Here is a 14231-nt window from a genome sequence, read left to right as displayed (position 1 = left end):
TGAATTAATGTGTACGGATGTAAGAAGAGAGTGGTGTTTGGAATACAGGGGAGATATGTTTATGATTATGATAATGATAAGAAGTATTATTTTTCGATTTAAATCATTGTTTCTGTTAAAGATATGTTTATGTCTTTTATGTATGGGCCCGATTCACAGAAATAAACTTAAGACAAAATCCTAAACTTACTACTTTTGGTATTCACAGAAGTCAGGATTTTGTCTTAAATGTGTCTTAAGACAAACTTAAGACAAACTTAAGACAGACTTAAGACAAACTAGGATTTTGTCTTAAGTTTGTCTTAAGTCTGTCTTAAGTCTGTCTTAAGTTTGTCTTGAGTTCGTCTTCAGTCTGTCTTAAGTCTGTCTTAAGTCTGTCTTAAGTCTGTCTTAAATTTGTCTTAAGTCAAACTTAAGACAAAATCCTAACTTCTGTGAATACCAAAAATAGGAAGTTTACGATTTTGTCTTAAGTTAGTTCTGTGAATCGGCCCCTTCGTTTTTTAGCAGAAGGTTTCTTCATATCATCTCTGAATATGATATGAAAAGAGTTGAAAAAGAACCATCTGTTATTTCGATTACACTGTTCTGCGTTGTATATATTGTGTGTATTTATGTTATGTTTTATATATAACTTAATTGAGATCTGTAAAATGTATAAAAAAACAAAATAAATTAAGATTGAAAAATAAAGAAAATAGTTTGACACAAGGACTAAATGCATTATCTTAGTGCCGTGGTTCCCAAACTGTGCGCCGCAGCACCCCGGTGCGCCGTAATTAGTTGCCAGGGGCGCCGTGGCACGATGTGGGAAATTGCAGCCGGCAGCGCTAGAAATGCCACCTGCATTATCATGGAAAATCCGCCACAAGGCAGAGTGAGACAGGCGTACCAGGGCAATAGACAAGACAATCCCAGCACACAAGAAACCAGGCCCGCATAGAGACAGACGCAGGTGGAGTTACACATGACACAGGGATACAGGCATGCACAAAGACTGACAGGCACGTGGAGCTACGTATGGCACAGGGATACAGGCACGGCACAGTGGGAGTGGAGGTTCTGATTGGCCTCTTCGGTCTGCCACTCGCTCATCATTAAACGCAGCAGCACCTGTGCAGGTAAGAGCGGTGGGGGTGGGGGGGTTCGACAGACAAGGATTAGTGGAAATTAATAATTTAAACAGGCTCTTGAGCTGTTTTGTGCCGACATAATTGTGTTACTCTCATATTCAGCCCAGGCATGGAGGAAAGGGGCAGTCTTAGGGCACGAAGGGAGAAGGCATGGACAGACTAGGTAGTCTGAGAGCACAAAGGAGGCTGGGATGGACAGAAGGGGAAGTCTGAAATCACGGTGGGAGCAGGCATTGCCAGATGGGTCAATCGGGGGGCACAAATGGAGCAGTCATGGACACAAGGAGCAGACTGAGTGCGCGAAGGGAGCAGGCATGCACAGAAGGGGCAGTCTGAGGGCGCGGGGGCAGGCATGGACAGAGCGGGTAGTCAGGGGGTTTGGGGGCAGGCACGGACAGAAGGGTAGTCTGAGTGCGCGAAGGGAGCGGCATGGAGAGAAGGGTAGTCTGAGGACACAAAGGGAGCAGCATGGATAGAAGACACAGTCAGAGGACACGAAGGGAGCAGGCATGGGAAGAAGTGACAGTCTCAAGACACGAAGGGGGACAGACATGGGTAGAGGGGGCAAGAGAGGTCACGAAGGGAGCAAGCATGGGCAGAACGGGCACTCCTAGCGCAGGGCTAGCCACAAGGCATAAAACAAGAGACGGGGAGACATATGCGGGCAGGGGGAGAGGGATGGCAGGGTTCTGGCAGGCAGGAGGAGAGGGTTGACAGGGGTGTATAAAATGAATTTCGGCATGCGTGTTTGCCTGTTGGGTGCATTTTTCCTCCAGTATGCAATGATAACACCGAGTGGCTCCGTCTTAACTTGGTGGAATTTAACTACAGATTAACCGAGAGTTCTACTGGGTTTGGTCTAGAATAGATTAGAAAAATGACGATGGCCCTGTCTGTAAACGCACATTTGAAGATGTTTTTTAAACGAAATACACTTTTTTAAAAATGTCATTGTAAATGCATATTCCATATATTCAATAGGGAATATGCATTTACATTTAAATTAAAAAAAAGTGTATTTTGTTTAAAAAACATCTTCAAATGTGCGTTTACAGACAGGGCCATCGTCATTTTTCTAATCTATTCTAGACAAAACCCAGTAGAACTCTCAGATGGTCCCTGAAAGGGGAATACATTCAAATATTACTGAAACATCAGTATGGTCACTGGCTTCAATACAGCCTCCCACGCCTGAGTTCACGTCGCATTTACATTCTCGATGAGAGAAAACGTATCAGCACATAAAACAAAAGTGTGTTTTTCCCCTTTTACAACTGTTATCTTTTTATTTTGTTACAAATATGATTACATAAATGCCTTCATTGCATGCCAATTAATTTAAGGAAGACAACAGGAAGTACTCCTGCGGTCGGGCTTACATCCCCACCCACCCGCCCAACGGTAAAAAAAATGGGGGGGAGCAACGGTCGACTGCCAGTTAGGTCAAGGGAGCCACGGGTCAAAAAGTTTGGGAACCACTGTCTTAGTGGGTAAAACACATATAGCCAGCTATAGGAGCAATTTGTAGCCCCACATGACGGTGCATACCTTACTATACCTTCTCAGTTCTAGTCATCCTTAAAGCAGACTCCTAGTGCCTTATTATGAGTTTGGCAGTCCATAGGACTGCCGAACCTGTGGTGGCGGTCAGACCACCTCCACACTACGGTCGAGACTGCAGTATTATGAGTGTGGTGGTCAGACTGCTACAGAACCGCTGTGACTGACGGGCGATCAAGGATCCTGCGGTGATCACGCAGCAGTCAGGAGCACTAGTATGCTGGTGGTGCTGCTGCGGCACCGCCAGGCATATTAGGAGTGAGCCCACCATGAAAATGGTTGGGGAGAGGCCTGGACCTGGAGGTGCATGCAGGGGGGCACATGTAATGCCTCCCTAGTTTTGTACCCTCAGTTGCTGCATGGTATGGCATGTATGCCACACCTTGCAGGAAGGTGCAGTCTGCACTCTGGAAGCAGCAGTCTTCATGTTAGGCTCTTCTATGAGTTTTTTACACCTGCAGTGTGGGTTGGGCGTCCTTCTTTGCCTGATCCTGTTGAACTGCCTCTGGGGGGGTCTGAGCCCTTACGTCGACTCAGCCCTCAAATGGCTCTCGCAGGCTGGGCGTCCGGTCTGGGCAGAACACCCAGTAGTATGGTTCACCCCAGGGACACTGGAGACAGCGACTTCTGGGGTGGCTGCAGGTTCTCCACATTCAAGTCTGCTCCAGGGGTGGGGCCTTTATGCTTATTTTGTGTCTGGCCCATCCCGGAGCACCGAGTGGAGGTAGAAGGGCTGCCTGTGTCTGCTTCCCTACAGTTCTCGCTGGGGAGGAAATCTCTCTGGCGGAGGTCAGAGGGCGGGTGCCCTGACAGAGCACTCACGCTTCAAGGGCTGTGCTAGAAAATGTGGAGCACTCAGCACACACTACCTTCTTTCCTCTAAAGAGAGCCCTGATTGCAGGGAAAGTGTAGTGCACTCTCCACACACTCCTCCTGGCATAAGTAGTAATCAAATCCAGCACTCATCATGCCCTGATTTAGCAAGAGCCAACTTTCTCTTGGGGAGCACTGGGGAGTACAAGCAGAGGCAGCAGCAAGCCAGCACATAAGACAGCCCTACTCAGGTGCATGTGACAACTCCTCCAACCACTTTAAATGCAGACCAGGTCTATTCAGCCTGGCTATGAGTCACCCAGGAAAGGCAGGACACACCTCAACACTACTAGTGACTGTCTAGAACGAATGCACAAAACAGGCCCCAGTCAGTCTAGACCATACACTGATTGGAGTCAGGCGGCAAAGCATAAAGAGTCATAAGCACACAGAAATGCCCACTTCTAAAAGTGGCATTTCTAAAATAGTAATAAAATGTCAGCTTTCACCAATAAGCAGGATTTATTACTCTCTTTCCTAACATAGCAAACATGGCCACGCTACCCCTTTCATATCAGAAATAACCACTGAAACATATATTAGGGAATTCCCAATGCAAACCTATGAGAGGAGCAGCCTCACAGCATTGAGAAACCAAAGGAGCTGTTTTTCCCTACCAGAACATGCCACACAGCAAAGGCATTTGTCCTACCTTTTACCTACACAGCACCCTGCCCATAAGGCCATCTGCTACCTTAGGGGTAAACTATATGTAGTAAAAGGGGAGTTTCAGACTTGACAAACACTTTAAATGCCACGTCACTGTGGCAGTAAACTGTGCATGCTGGCCCTGCAGTGGCAGAGGCCTGAGCCAGGTTTGAAAGGCTACTTTTGTGGGTGGCACAAGCAGCGTTGCGGGTCCATTAGTAGCATTTAATTTTCAGGTCCTGGGTATAAAGGATACCATTGTACAAGGGACTTACAGATAAATTAAATTTGCCAAACAAGTTTAGACCAATCTTACCAAGTTTACAGGAGAGAGCACATGTACTTTTTAAAGCTTTTACTACAAAATAGCACCTCAAGGACTGACATCTAACTGCAGACATCTAGTCTTATGATAGTGGATCAAAGTCAAAAATAATGCCCAACTGCGATGGAGCATGCATTAGATACAAGAAGTGGATTAGGCCCAGTCGGCACTTACCTTTGGACTTAGACAGACAAAACAGAGGTGAGCATCAACATATCCCTGGTGACTAAGGTCTATTTCAAAGGTAACAGGCGATAGGATTTTTTTTTCTTGATGCTGCTCAAATCATCTTTAATCTCTGTCAGTGTGAAAGAAACATATTTACTGTCATGAGTGTGCAATGAGCTGCACACTTCAGATTTCCATTCCTGATGACCACATTCCTTCAGGAGTATGGGAGTCAGGCCATGTGGAAGGCAATATAAAGGCATAAGGGGAGCTGTAGCTGGAGAGATGCAATGTTGCTTGAATGAGTGGCAATATGTATGTTGACCCAACCACATGCACACCATTTTTCAGTCTCTTCTGTCATTTTTAGGTTTTGTCTACAGACATGCGCATTTTATACTTAGAGCACGCTTTGGGTCAGCCCCTGGCTTATGATTGGAGAACTTTGTTGGCTGTCTCACTACCCTGGCTCTGATTTGATCTGTTTCCCCCATATTCTTGTGTTGGAAATAATAATAATAATAATAATAATAATATGAAATTTATAATGCGCTCAGCTTACCCGGGGGCATCCCGGCGCAACAGACCAGAAGGAGAGACTCAGCTAATCACTACTATGGAAACAAATGGGTCTTAAGAAGTTTCCTGAATGGTAGGATCTTGGGCTCTGAGCGGATCTTGAGGGGCAGAGAGTTCCAAAGAGAAGCCACTTGCACAGAGAAACGCCTACCCCCAGAACGAGCTCTTCTTACTCTCGCTAACTGCAAAAGGTGTTTTTGGTCCGAGCGCAGCAGACGTGGGGGTTTGTAAGGACGGGCCATGTTAGCAAGGATGGGGGGGCCTTTGCCATGTGAAATTTTGTGGGCTGTACATAGCGCTTTAAATTTCACCCGCTCCTTCACGGGGAGCCAGTGAAGCGCTTTGAGGGCCGGAGCAGCAGACTGCCTTCTGGGAACTACAAAATAGCACCTCAAGGACTGACATCTAACTGCAGACATCTAGTCTTATGATAGTGGATCAAAGTCAAAAATAATGCCCGACTGCGATGGAGCATGCATTAGATACAAGAAGTGGATTAGGCCCAGTCGGCACTTACCTTTGGACTTAGACAGACAAAACAGAGGTGAGCATCAACATATCCCTGGTGACTAAGGTCTATTTCAAAGGTAACAGGCGATAGGATTTTTTTTTCTTGATGCTGCTCAAATCATCTTTAATCTCTGTCAGTGTGAAAGAAACATATTTGCTGTCATGAGTGTGCAATGAGCTGCACACTTCAGATTTCCATTCCTGATGACCACATTCCTTCAGGAGTATGGGAGTCAGGCCATGTGGAAGGCAATATAAAGGCATAAGGGGAGCTGTAGCTGGAGAGATGCAATGTTGCTTGAATGAGTGGCAATATGTATGTTGACCCAACCACATGCACACCATTTTTCAGTCTCTTCTGTCATTTTTAGGTTTTGTCTACAGACATGCACATTTTATACTTAGAGCACGCTTTGGGTCAGCCCCTGGCTTATGATTGGAGAACTTTGTTGGCTGTCTCACTACCCTGGCTCTGATTTGATCTGTTTCCCCCATATTCTTGTGTTGGAAATAATAATAATAATAATAATAATAATATGAAATTTATAATGCGCTCAGCTTACCCGGGGGCATCCCGGCGCAACAGACCAGAAGGAGAGACTCAGCTAATCACTACTATGGAAACAAATGGGTCTTAAGAAGTTTCCTGAATGGTAGGATCTTGGGCTCTGAGCAAATCTTGAGGGGCAGAGAGTTCCAAAGAGAAGCCACTTGCACAGAGAAACGCCTACCCCCAGAACGAGCTCTTCTTACTCTCGCTAACTGCAAAAGGTGTTTTTGGTCCGAGCGCAGCAGACGTGGGGGTTTGTAAGGACGGGCCATGTTAGCAAGGATGGGGGGGCCTTTGCCATGTGAAATTTTGTGGGCTGTACATAGCGCTTTAAATTTCACCCGCTCCTTCACGGGGAGCCAGTGAAGCGCTTTGAGGGCCGGAGCAGCAGACTGCCTTCTGGGAACATCCATAAGGACTCTCGCAGCTGCGTTTTGCACCTGTTGGAGGGTTTTAAAGGTCGCTTCAGGAGCACCGAGAAACAACGCATTCCCATAATCGAGCCTCGATAGAATCAGGCCACGTATCAACAGCTTCCTAGCTGGATCAGGAAGCAGAGGTAGCACCTTACGGGCTGATCTCAGTAAACCAAAGCAAACCCCTGCGGTCTTCCTGGCATGAGTCCTGAAGGAAAGGTCTTCTTCCAACCATACTCCCAAGGACTTGATCTCCTTTTTGGGGGATGGTGGGTCACCAAGAGACCGGGGCCAGCAGCTCGCAATAATGGAGGGGCTGGAGTTGCCCAAGAGCATCAGCTCGGTTTTACCTCCATTAAGCTTTAGAGCGGAGATAGACATCCAACGATAAACATTGGCAAGGCAGTCGTGTAACACCTCAGGTTGTTCCGCCAGCTGAGTGAGGCCCACCACCAGCTGCGTATCATCAGCATAACTGATGATCTTCACCCCTGAAGGGGCGACCACTCTTTCAAGTGGAGTCATATATATATTAAATAGGGTAGGGCTCAGCGATGAGCCCTGCGGGACTCCACATTGAAGAGGGATTGGGGCAGATTGCTCTGACCCTTCCCAGACTTGGTAGAAACGGTCAGAAAGAAAAGATCCCAACCATTTCAGGGCCGTCCCTGAGACACCTACCTCTGACAGACGTTGGAGGAGCACCTGATGACTCACGGTGTCAAAGGCAGCACTCAAGTCCAGGAGGATCACTGCCACTGACCCTCCTGTAACTAGAGTGCTCCTTGCCTCCTCCACTACTGCCAGCAAGGCAGTGTCTGTTCCATGGCCGGGGCGGAAACCAGTCTGGGAATCTCCTAGCAGGTGGTTAGACTCAAGATGGTGAGAGAGCTGACGGTTGACCAACTTCTCTGCAATTTTAGAAAATCCAGGCAGAAGTGAAATTGGCCTGAAGTTGGTCAAATTGGATGAATCCAGTCCTGTTTTTTTCAATAGGGCTTTCACCACAGCCTTTTTCCATCTCTGGGGCACTATGCCCTGAGCGAGTGAGAGGTTCAAAAGATGAGTCAGAGGAGTTGACAAGGTGTTAGCCACGAGCTTAAGATGTTTTATGGGAACTGGGTCACTCGGGGAGCCACTCTTCATCTCCAACAGGACTTTTTTCACCTCCTCTTCCGAGAAGGGGCCTAAAGATGCTAGCTCAATCGGGCGACTTGTGGGGCTAGTAACCGGTTCATGGCTTTGAGGAATAGTAGGTAAGGAGGATAAGATTTTCTCTATTTTAGAATGGAAGAAGCTGGCCAGTTCCTCACATTTTTCTTTGGGATTATCATGCATACTCAAGAATACTCAAGAATGTTTTGGTCTGGCAGTGTTTTAATTGGATGATATGTGTCCATCAATGTTAAAAACAGGTCTAGTGTGTTGTCAGTGCATGGGAGAGACTATTACCCCCTCTCTCTCTCTCTCTCTCTCTCTCTCTCTCTCTCTCTCTCTCTCTCTCTCTCTCTCTTTTTCTCTCTCTCACACTCTCCTTCCTGCCCATCCTCCTTGTGTGTTTTCAGTGCATGAGAGAGACTATTTCCCTCTCTCTCTCTTTTTCTCTCTCGCTCTCTCTCTCCTTGCTGCCCGTCCTCCCCATCCCACTTACTTTCTCTCCTTTCTCAACCTTCATCCAGCACCCTCTTGCTCACCAGCCTCCTTGCATACTTTTTTGTTTTTGCTTTTATTCGCTGTGCTATAGGTGGGAGACCATCTTAAAATGGTTATCTGGCCATTTCAAGATATGCACAGGCACATGCATGGGTGGTGGACAACTAGAAGTGGAGTTTTGTTTTATGCAATGAATCACAGTCAAAGATGGTCATCAATGATATGAGCCAATCTAGGATGCCCACCTTTGAAAGGGATTTATAAAATAAAACAAAATGCATTCAAAGATGATTGCAATAGATGTATGCGCATACAAAAGGGGCATCTTTCACCTTGCAAAAATTTAACAACATGCATTTAAATACACGCACATCTGTGATCGCCATTTTTTAAATGCACTTTCTTAGTTTTAATGCTGGGTAGGGCTCTGTTGGTATGTTAGGGCTTTTTTCTGTCACATTCCTAATCTTATCTGTCTGCATTTGTCTGAGGATAGAAAAGGTGAATAAAACAAAGAATTGTTGAGTAGGATATGGTGGACACAGCTGAGTTATTTGAGCAGACAATTTACTTGAAGAGGCCAAGGAAATTCGATTTTGCAACTATCACTATGTGGATAATTACATTTATAACACAATGGGGAATGGACCAGGCGTACCAGCCCATATAGTCTCACTTTAGAAAAAGGCTAAACTGTTCTTTATACACTTTATAAGTCTATTGTGGTCCAGGACATCATTTCAGCATGTACATCACACAGTTCCATACAATTAAATTAATATTTGTACATACTGCACAGACTTTATGAATCATTTCAGTAGAAATCTCTTTATTCATGCTAAGGTATCTTCTTAAAATGATTTTTTTCTTTTTTACTTAATTCCCATGTAGCCAATTCATTTTGTTGCAAAGACTTCTTCAGGGCTACAATAACATAAATAAAATACAGTTTAAAAACCTATAAATATATTTTCACTCTTTAACTATATGGTAATCAAGCTCAACAAAAAGGGGTAAGAAAGAGTAACAGGAAAAACAATTTAAAATGTTAGAGCACCAACTACTATATGTTTTATGAACTTGAACAAAGAGACAAAATTGTTAATATTTCCTTTCGTGATTCCACTAAGGTGGCATTGAATGTAACATTGTCCCGGAGGCATGGGTGACTCACTTCAGTAGGATATATTGTTCCATGAATAGTGGGTCAGTATGGATAGATCCTGACCCACCCTGACTCCCAATCAACATCTCCTTTTCCTTGGAAGAGGTAAATACTACCAATCCGATGAATCCATCTAACAGAACACCTGACCCTGATGGTGTCCGTATGGACCATTATAAGGGCAGTGTTGAATTCTGGGCACCCCTCCTAACTAAAGGGCATTGTCAGGGCCGTTGATTCTCCACAGAGGCAGAAGATGCTTATTCCCAATTCCTTCCTCTCAGAACACACTGCGTTTAGCAGCTGCTCTAAGCAGGGGGAAAGGGGAGTTGGACAGAGAAGAGAAAGACACTCGAGCTGGTCCTGAAATCCCTGGTCTTCTGTTTTCCTGTCTTCAGAGATTCTAATGCACATAAGGGGAAATAAGCATTCAAGTACACTCAACAGTTCAGCTCATTACATATCTAACATTTCTTAACTGTCCTACCAGGTATTGCTAGAGTGTAGGCTCCTCTTCTGTAATGAGGTCTCTTAGTTCCTACTGTTCTGGAACTGGAGCTTCCTAGCACACATGGAAGACACTACATTAGGATCACAACTCTACTTTCAACCTTTCCTCTAATAACTGAGAAAGGGACTTCTCCTACCTTACTGGTAGCTCGACCTATCACTTAGGTTTTCTCATAAAAGTTCGGAATATTTGTCTAATAAATTGAAGTTTCACATAAGTCTCTCTTCTCTGAAATCTGGAACAGTTCTCGTTGAATTAGTGAAGGTAAATGGCTTCAGGGAAGTACGCGCAAGAAGGATCAAGGAAGGATAGAGAGGAAGGAAAGGAGAAGGGAAGAACGCTAGGAAGGTAGGGTACAATGGTTACGCGCTACTCCAAAGTTGCAGTCTCCTTAGCGCTGTAGCAGAGCAAATTCTTGGCTTACTTGACTATGAAGATTCTTGGGCTCACCAACGCTGTACTCTTGGAACTCCTGGAAGGCTGGAACAACTGGACTCTGAAGAGACGAATTATTAATATCCCAACTAAGGATTGGACACTAGAATACTAACCCTTGAATGGGAAAGAATTCCTTCTGAGAAATAATGTCTTTGAATAAGCGCCGCTTCCACTGAATTACTTGAAAGGAAGCGCGCTTCGAATTCGAACTTCTCTACCTCAGATTCAAATTGAAGTGCGCCGTTGAGCGCGCTCGCGAGCCGCTTCATTCCGAAGCGCCTTCAAGACTAGAACGTCTCTTCTGGGGCCTCTGATACTTCGCGGGCAACGCGGCGGCCATCTTGAAAGGGTCTTTTTCACCGGGTTAACATTAACCCAATAATTTACAGTAGCCGGTTTAATTACCACTCTACGTTTCTTGGGATAACACTGCCCTATGGTAAGGGCACTCACCAGGTTCCTGACAGTACCCCCTCTCAATGACCGATTCATCGGTCTAGGTTTGAGAGGATTTTGCAAATGAAAGCGTTGAATTAAGTGGGAAGCATGCACATTTAAGGCCGGTTCCCAAGATCTCTCTTCAGGTCCATACCCCTTCCAGTCCACCAAGTAATATAGTTTCCCTCGAATCCTTCTTGAGTCTAAGATTTCTTTGACTTCATACTCAGTGTGTCCTTTGATTCTCACTGCAGGGGGGGGGGTACCCTTGCGAAGATAGGGGACTGCTGGCTTAAGGAGGGAAACATGAAATACGCGGTGAATCTTTAATTGTGAAGGCAACTTTAGCTTAACTGTCACTGGCCCTAACACCTGTTCTATAGAGAAGGGACCAATATACCGTGGTTGAAATTTTCTATTCCCCTTCAATCGCAGGTGTCGAGAGGATAACCACACTGAATCTCCTACCTGATACTGAGGGGCCTTCTTTCTGTGTTTATCTGCTTGTCGCTTATAACTCTCCTTAGCCTTTAGAATATTAGACTCTGCAGATTTGTGAGCTCGGGATAGTTCTTTCAAATACTGATCTGCTGCCGGAACCCCAAACTCTTCTCTACAACTGAAGGGATTTGGATGTCTTCCAAAATTGAGGTAAAATGGAGTAAATCCAGTGGAGACATTCTTCGCATTGTTGTGCGCGAATTCTGCCATCCACAGCAGGTCTGACCACTCACCATCCCGAGCCAAAAGGAACAGGCGTAGGTATTGTTCCAATTCTTGATTGACTCGTTCCGTTTGACCATCAGTCTCGGGATGATAACTGGTAGAATGCCTGACTTCTGTCCCTAATCCCAGCATGAAAGCCTTCCAGAATCGAGAGACAAACTGAGGACCCCTGTCAGAAATCAAGATCTTAGGCACCCCATGAATCTTAACTATGTGTTCACTGAAAAGTTTGGCTATTTCTCTAGCTGTGGGAACCCCTTTTATAGGAATGAAATGACTCATTTTAGTAAAGGTGTCCACTACTACTAAAACGGTATCATACCCCCTACTCACTGGAAGGTCTACGATTAAATCCAATGTGACTGTGTGCCAGGGTTCTGTGGGAGTAGGTAGGGGTTGTAAAAATCCTTGGGGCGCTTGCCTACTGGTTTTCCCTCGAGCACAGATGTGACAGGATTCCACATAGCGTTTCACATGAGCCTTCATATTCGGCCACCAGAAGTATCGCTGGACTAAGTCAAGTGTCTTGGCCATGCCTTTATGCCCTGCTAATGGTTGATCATGACAGTCTTTCAAGGCTTGTTCTTGGATTGCTTTGGTTGGCAAATATAACGCACCTCGATGGTAAGGCAAGGAGTTGACAATCTCTCGGTCTGTTTCTTGATCTGCCCATTCGGACATTTCCTCTGTAGTCATTTGTCTTCCAATTTCTTCCTTATAGTTCGTGAAACTAAGTGTGCATACAATCTTGGATTCAGGAATAATTGGGCGTGATTCCACTGGATGTTCTGAGGCCTCTGTTTGAATTCGAGACAGAGCGTCCGCCTTGCCATTCTTACTGCCTGGGCGATAAGTAATCACAAAATCAAAGTCGGCAAAGTAAAGGGACCAGCGTAGTTGACGAGGAGTCAAGGTTCTGGCTGATCTCAAAAACTGAAGGTTTTTATGATCGGTGAAAACTGTGACCTTATGCTGGGCTCCTAATAAATAATGCCTCCATTCCACAAACGCATCCTTTACAGCCAGCAGCTCTTTCTCCGCAATAGTGTAATTCTGCTCTGCTGCGTTCAACTTTCTAGACCTGAAAGCTACTGGATGTAGTTGTCCCGTAGATCGGTGTCTCTGAGACAGGATTCCACCTATGGCTTGGTCTGAGGCATCCGCTTCTACAAAGAAAGGTTCAGAAGGATCTGCATGAAGGAGAATTGGGGCCGATGTAAAACTGGTCTTGAGATAGACAAAGGCCTGTTCCGCCTCTTCTGTCCATTGAAATTTTTCTCCCTTTTTTAACAATTTTGTGATGGGGAGAATCTTTTGAGAAAATCCTTGAATGAATCGACGATAGAAGTTGGCAAACCCCAAAAATCGCTGGACCTCCTTGACATCTGTGGGAGATGGCCATTCGACCACAGCCTGCACCTTCCTGGTGTCCATGGTAATTCCGTCTGGTGACAGTACAAACCCCAAAAACTCAACAGTGCGAACACTGAACGCACACTTCTCTAGTTTCACATAGAGCTGATGTTGTCGAAGTCTTTCGAGGACCAACTTCACATGCCTCACATGTTCTTGTGGAGTCTTAGAAAAAATCAAAATGTCATCCAAATAGATCATCGCTACCTTATCCAACAAATCTCCCATGGCATCATTAATAAAATGTTGAAAGGCTGCGGGAGCATTGCACAGCCCGAAGGGCATCACCTGATATTCGAAGAGCCCGTACTTGGTTCTGAAGGCTGTCTTCCACTCGTGACCCTCCTTCATTCGAATAAGATGGTAAGCTCCCCGAAGATCTAGTTTCGTGAATATCTGAGCCTCTTTGATCTGATCCAAAAGGACGGAAATCAAAGGTAACGGATAGCGGTTTTTAATTGTTGCTCTGTTGATGGCTCGATAATCGATGCAAGTTCTCAAAGACCCTTCCTTCTTTGGAATGAAAAACAATGGTGAGGAGACCGGAGACTGGGATGGTCTAATGAACCCGTTAGCTAAGTAACGATCCAAATAATCCTTCAAATACAAGTTCTCGGCCTCCGTTAATGCATAAATCCGACTGCAGGGCAAAACGGCCCCAGGTTCAAGGTCAATGGCACAATCGTAAGAGCGATGGGGGGGCAATCGTTCCGCTTCACATTCACTGAACACATCTCCAAATTCCTTGTATTCCTCCGGAACTAGTATGGACTCGACCACCCCAATAGGATCTCCTGTGTAAGACAACAAGGTGGCTGTGGAAGGTTCTAGACTCTCTTCATCTGAGGAGAAACAATGTTCGGCACAAAACACAGAAGTCATCTCAACAGTCCGATTCTCCCAGTCAATTGTCGGGTTGTGTGTGGTGAGCCACGGGATACCCAGAATGATCTGAAACTGTGGGGCATCAATCAAGTTAAACTGAAGATGTTCTCGATGTCCATTTGATTGGACCAATTCTAACAACTCAGTGTGATGGGTGATGGGACCCGATGAAAGATTGGTCCCATCTACAGCTCGAACCAACTCCTTCTTTTCCTTTAACCTCGCTTGGATTCCCATCCT

This window comes from Triturus cristatus, chromosome 5_2, assembly GCF_964204655.1.
Source record: "Triturus cristatus chromosome 5_2, aTriCri1.1, whole genome shotgun sequence".
NCBI lineage: Eukaryota > Metazoa > Chordata > Amphibia > Caudata > Salamandridae > Triturus > Triturus cristatus.
Note: the sequence above shows the minus strand (reverse complement) of the source record.